Source organism: Capsicum annuum, chromosome 7 (genome assembly GCF_002878395.1).
Source record: "Capsicum annuum cultivar UCD-10X-F1 chromosome 7, UCD10Xv1.1, whole genome shotgun sequence".
NCBI lineage: Eukaryota > Viridiplantae > Streptophyta > Magnoliopsida > Solanales > Solanaceae > Capsicum > Capsicum annuum.
The window spans coordinates 65,929,613-65,935,459 of NC_061117.1; positions in this window are offsets into that span (position 1 = coordinate 65,929,613).

The following is a 5,847-nucleotide window of genomic DNA, read 5'->3' on the forward strand; positions in this document are numbered from 1 at the left end:
GTATGGGGTTTAAGTTGTTTGGAGGCATAGCCTATGACCTTACCATGCTGCATGAGGATACAGGCCAAACCTACTCTGGATGCATCACAGTACACTACAAATCCATCTGGACCATCTGGAAGAGCTAAGACTGGGGATGAGGTGATTTGAGCCTTCAACTCCTAAAATATATTCTCGCAAGGATATGACAACTGAAACTTGTCTTTTGTCTGAGTCAATCTGGGCATAGGGGATGCAGTAGATGAAAATCCTTAAATAAACCATCTATAATAGCTAGCCAAACCAAGAAACTCCGGATGTCTGATGGAGAGACAGGTCTGGGCCAGTTTCTTACCGCTTTGGTCTTTTAAGGATCTACTCTAATGCCATCACCGGAAATGATATGGCCAAGGAATGCTACTGACCTAAGTCAAAATTTTCACTTACTGAATTTGGCAAAAAACTGATACTTTTTAAGAGTCTAAAGTACAATTCTGAGATGGTATGGATGATCACGCTCACTGTAGGAATAGACCAGAATATCATCTATAAAGACTATGATGAACATATCAGAGTACTACATGAACACACGGTTCATTCAGTCTATGAAAGTTACAGGAGCATTAGTAAAACTAAAGGAGATGACTAGGAATTTGAAGTGACCATATGAGGTACAAAAGGCAGTTTTTGGAATGGTACATTCTCAGACTCTGAGCTGATGATAACCAAATCTGAGTTCTATCTTAGAGAAATAACTGGCACCCTGAAGTTAGTGAAACAAGTCATCAATTCTAGGGAGAGGATACTTGTTCTTGACCATGACATTATTGTGTTGATGGTAATCTATATACATTCAGAGAGAACCGTCTTTCTTTTGCACGAATAAGACTAATACACCCCACAGAGACACACTGGGCCTGATGATTCCTTCATCTAAGAGATCTTTTAATTGATCTTTCAATTCTTTAAGTTTTGCAGGTGCCATTCTATATGGTAGAATAGATATAGGCTGAATATCTGGAAGAAGATCAATGCTGAAGTCTATTTCCCGATCGAGAGAAATTCCTGGAAGATCTTTGGGAAAGACATCTGAATATTCATTCACTACTGGGAATGATTCAAGATTGTGAGTTTCAGAACTTGTGTCCTTAACTTAAACAAGATCAAAGACATATCCTTTAGATATCATTTTCTGTGCCTAAAGGTAGGAAAGAAGTTGAGCTTTAAAAGCTTAAGTACTACCCCTCAACTCTAGGACGGATTCACTCGAAAACTGAAATTGGACAATTCTATTTCTATAGTTGACAATGGTATAGCAGGAATGAAGCCAATCTATATCAAGAATGACATCAGAATTAGTCATATCTAATTTGACTAAATCTACTAAAGTGACTTTCTAAAATATCATAACCGGGCAGTTCCTGTATACCCACCGATTATGATGATTTTACCCACTAGGGTAGGGACTTAAAAGGGCTCAGCTAGAATTTTTGGAATGATTCCAAAATCAACAACTATATAGAGAGTGACAAAAGACAAAAAAGCTCCAGGATCTAGCAAAGCATAAACATACACATGAAAGATCTATAACGTACTAGTAACCACATCAGGAGAGTTTTTTTGATCTTGCCAGGACTGGAGAGCATAGCGTCTATTTGGGCGTTGCCCACTAGTAGCACTGAAAATGGCACCCTGCTAATTTAGGCAACTGGACTGAGATAAGAAACGGTTTTGCTGACCCTGATAACCTAACTGGGACAATCTCTGACTCTGTGGCCTGGCTTGACCTCAGAAACTAGAGATGATACTGAACTACTTTTTACCCATATGTCACCCTCCTCTGAATAGACTAAGTGAACACCTAGTCTGGCAAGATGACGGACTTCCTGAGCTAAATTATTTTTACTGTCCTCAACATGAGTAACACTACCCATAGACAGTCTACTAAGAGTGTCAGCCACTACATTAGCCTTGCCTAAATGATAAAAGACACTCATACCGTAATCTTTCAATAGCTCTAACCACTTTCTCTGACAAAGATTGAGATCTTGCTGAGAAAAGACATATGGAAGGCTCTTATGATCGGTGAACACATTTACATAAAGTCCATACAAGTAATTTCTCCAAATCTTTTAGGCAAAAACCACGGCTCCTAACTCAATTATTGAAATTGGCAAAATACTGATGATTTTTGAGAGTCTAAAGTACAATTCTGAGATGGTTTGTATGATCATGCTCACTGCAGGAATAGACCATAATATCATCTATAAAGACTATGATGAACATATCAAAGTACTACTTGAAAACTTGGTTCATTCAGTCTATGAAAGTTACAGGGGCATTGGTAAGACTTAAGGACATGACTAGGAATTTGAAGTGACCATATGAGGTACAGAAGGCAATTTTTGGAATGTCACATTCTCTGACTCTGAGCTGATGATAGCCAAATCTGAGTTCTATCTTAGAGAAATAACTGGCACCCTGAAGTTGGTTAAATAAGTCATCAATTTTAGGGAGAGGATACTTGTTCTTGGCCATGAATTTGTTGTGTTGATGGTAATCTATACACATTCTGAGAGAACCGTCTTTCTTTCGCTTGAATAAGACTAATACACCCCACAGAGACACACTGGGCCTGATGTATCCCTTATCAAAGAGATATTTTAACTGCTCTCTCAATTCTCTAAGTTCTGTAGGTGCCATTCTATATGGTCGAATAGATATAGGCTGAGTATCTGGAAGAAGATCAATGCCGAAGTCTATTTCCCTATCGAGAGAAATTCCTAGAAGATCTTCGGGAAAGATATCTGAATATTCATTCACTACTAGGAATAATTCAAGATTGGGAGTTTCAGAACTTTTGTCCTTAACTTAAACAAGATGATAGACATATCCTTTAGATATCATTCTCTATGCCTGAAGGTAGGAAATAAGTTGAGCTTTAAAAGCTTAAGTACTACCCCTCTACTCTAGGACAGATTTAGTTGAAAACTAAAATTGGACTATTCTGTTTCTATAGTCGACTGTGGTATAGCAGGAATAAAGCCAATTTATACCGAGAATGACATCAAAATCAGTCATATCTAATTCGACTAAATCTGCTGAAGTGACTTTCTGAGATATCATAACCGGGCAGTTCCTGTATACCCACCAGTTATGATGGTTTTACCCACTGGGGTAGAGACTTAAAAGGGCTCTGCTAGAATTTTGGGAATAATTCTGAAATCAACAGCTATATAGGGAGTGACAAAAGACAAGGAAGCACCTGGATCTAGCAAAGCATAAACATACACATGAAAGATCTATAACGTACTAGTAACCACATCAGGAGAGTTTTTTTGATCTTGCCAGGACTGGAGAGCATAGCGTATATTTGGGCGTTGCCCACTAGTAGCACTGAAAATGGCACCCTTCTAATTTAGGTAACTGGACTGAGATAAGAAACGGTTTTGCTGACCCTGATAACCTAACAGGGGACAATCTCTGACTTTGTGGCCTGGCTTGACCATAAAAACTAGAGATGATTCTGAACTACTTTTTACCCATATGTCACCATCCTATGAATAGACTAAGCAAACACCTAGTCTGGCAAGCTGATGTACTTCCTGAGATAACTTATTTTTACTATCCTCGACATGAGTAACACTACCCATAGACAGTCTACTAAGAGCGTCAGCCACTACGTTAGCCTTGCCCAGATTATAAAGGACAACCATGCCATAATCTTTCAACAGCTCTAACCACTTTCTCTAATAAAAATTAAGATCTTTCTGAGGAAAGACATACTGAAGGCTCTTATGATCGGTGAACACATCTACATAAACTACATATAAGTAATTTCTCTAAATCTTTAAGGCAAAAACCACGGCTGCTAACTCAAGATCATGAGTAGGATAATTCTTCTTATGGGGTTTAAGTGTTTTGGAGGCATAGGCTATGACCTTACCATGCTGCATGAGGATACAGGCCAAACCTACTCTGGATGCATCATAGTACACTACAAACCCATCCCGACTATCTGGAAGAGCAAAGACTAGGGATGAGGTGAGTTGAGTCTTCAACTCTTAAAAGATCTTCTCGCAAGGATCTGACCACTGAAACTTGACTTTCGTCTGAGTCAATCTGGACATAGGGGATGAAATAGATGAAAATCCTTCAATAAACCATCTAATAGCCAACCAAACCAAGAAACTCCTGATGTCTGATGGAGAGACAGGTCTGGGCTAGTTTCTTACGTCTTTGGTCTTTTGAGGATCTACTCTAATGCCATCGTCGAAAATGATATGGCCAAGGAATGCTACTGCCCTAAGTCAAAATTTTCACTTACTGAATTTGGCAAAAAACTGATGATTTTTGAGAGTCTATAGTACAATTCTGAGATGGTCTGCATGATCACGCTCACTGCAGGAATAGACCAAAATATAATCTATAAAGACTATGACGAACATATCAGAGTACTACTTGAACACACGGTTCATTCAGTCAATGAAAGTTACTGGGGCATTGGTAAGACTAAAGGACATGACCAGGATTTTGAAGTGACCATGTGAGGTACAGAAGGATATTTCTGGAATGTCACATTCTCTGACTCTGAGCTGATGATAGTCAAATCTGAGTTCTATCTTAGAGAAATAACTGGCATCCTGAAGTTGGTTAAATAAGTCATCAATTTTATGGAGAGGATACTTGTTCTTAACCATGACTTTATTAAGTTGATGGTAATCTATGCATATTCTGAGAAAATCATCTTTCTTTCACACGAATAAGATTGATACACCCCACGGGGACATAGTGGGCCTGATGAATCCCTTCTCTAAGAGATATTTTAACTGCTCTTTAAATTCTCTAAGTTTTGTAGGTGCCATTCTATATGGAAGAATAGATATAGGCTGATTATCTAGAAGAAGATCAATGCCAAAGTCTATTTCCCTATAGAGAGAAATTCCTGGAAGATCTTCGGGAAAGATATCTGAATATTCATTCACTACTAGGAATGATTCAATTTTGGGAGTTTCAGAACTAGTGTCCTTTACTTAAAAAATATGATAGACATATCCTTTAGATATCATTTTCTGTGCCTGAAGGTAGGAAACAAGTTTACCTTTAAAAGCTGAAGTACTACCCCTCAACTCTAGGACGGGTTTAGTTGAAAACTGAAATTGGACTATTCTATTTCTACAGTCGACTGTGGTATAGCAGGAATAAAGCCAATTTATACTGAGAATGACATCAAAATCAGTCATATCTAATTCGACTAAATATGCTGAAGTGACTTTCTGAAATATCATAACCGGGCAGTTCCTGATACCCACCAGTTATGATGGTTTAACCCGCTAGGATAGAGACTTAAAAGGGCTTTGCTAGAATTTTGGGAATGATTCCAAAATCAACAGCTATATAGGGAGTGACAAAAGACAAGAAAGCTCATGGATCTAGCAAAGCATAATCATACACATGAAAGATCTATAACGTACTAGTAACCATACCAGGAGAGTTTTCCTGATCTTGCCGGGATTGGAGAGCATAGAGTCTATTTGGGCGTTGCCCACTAGTAGCACTGAAAGTGGCACCCTGCTAATTTAGGCAACTGGACTGAGATGAGAAACAGTTCTGCTGACCCTGATAACCTGACTGGGGACAATCTCTGACTCTGTGGCCTGGCTTGACCTTAGATACTAGAGATGATTCTGAACTGCTTTTTACGCATATGTCACCCTCCTCTGAATAGACTAAGCGAACACCTAGTCTGCCAAGATGATATAAGTTCTTTTTATTGTCCTCAACATGAGTAACACAACCCATAGACAGTCTACTAAGAGCGTCAGCCACTATATTAGCCTTGCCCAGATTATAAAGGATACTCATGCC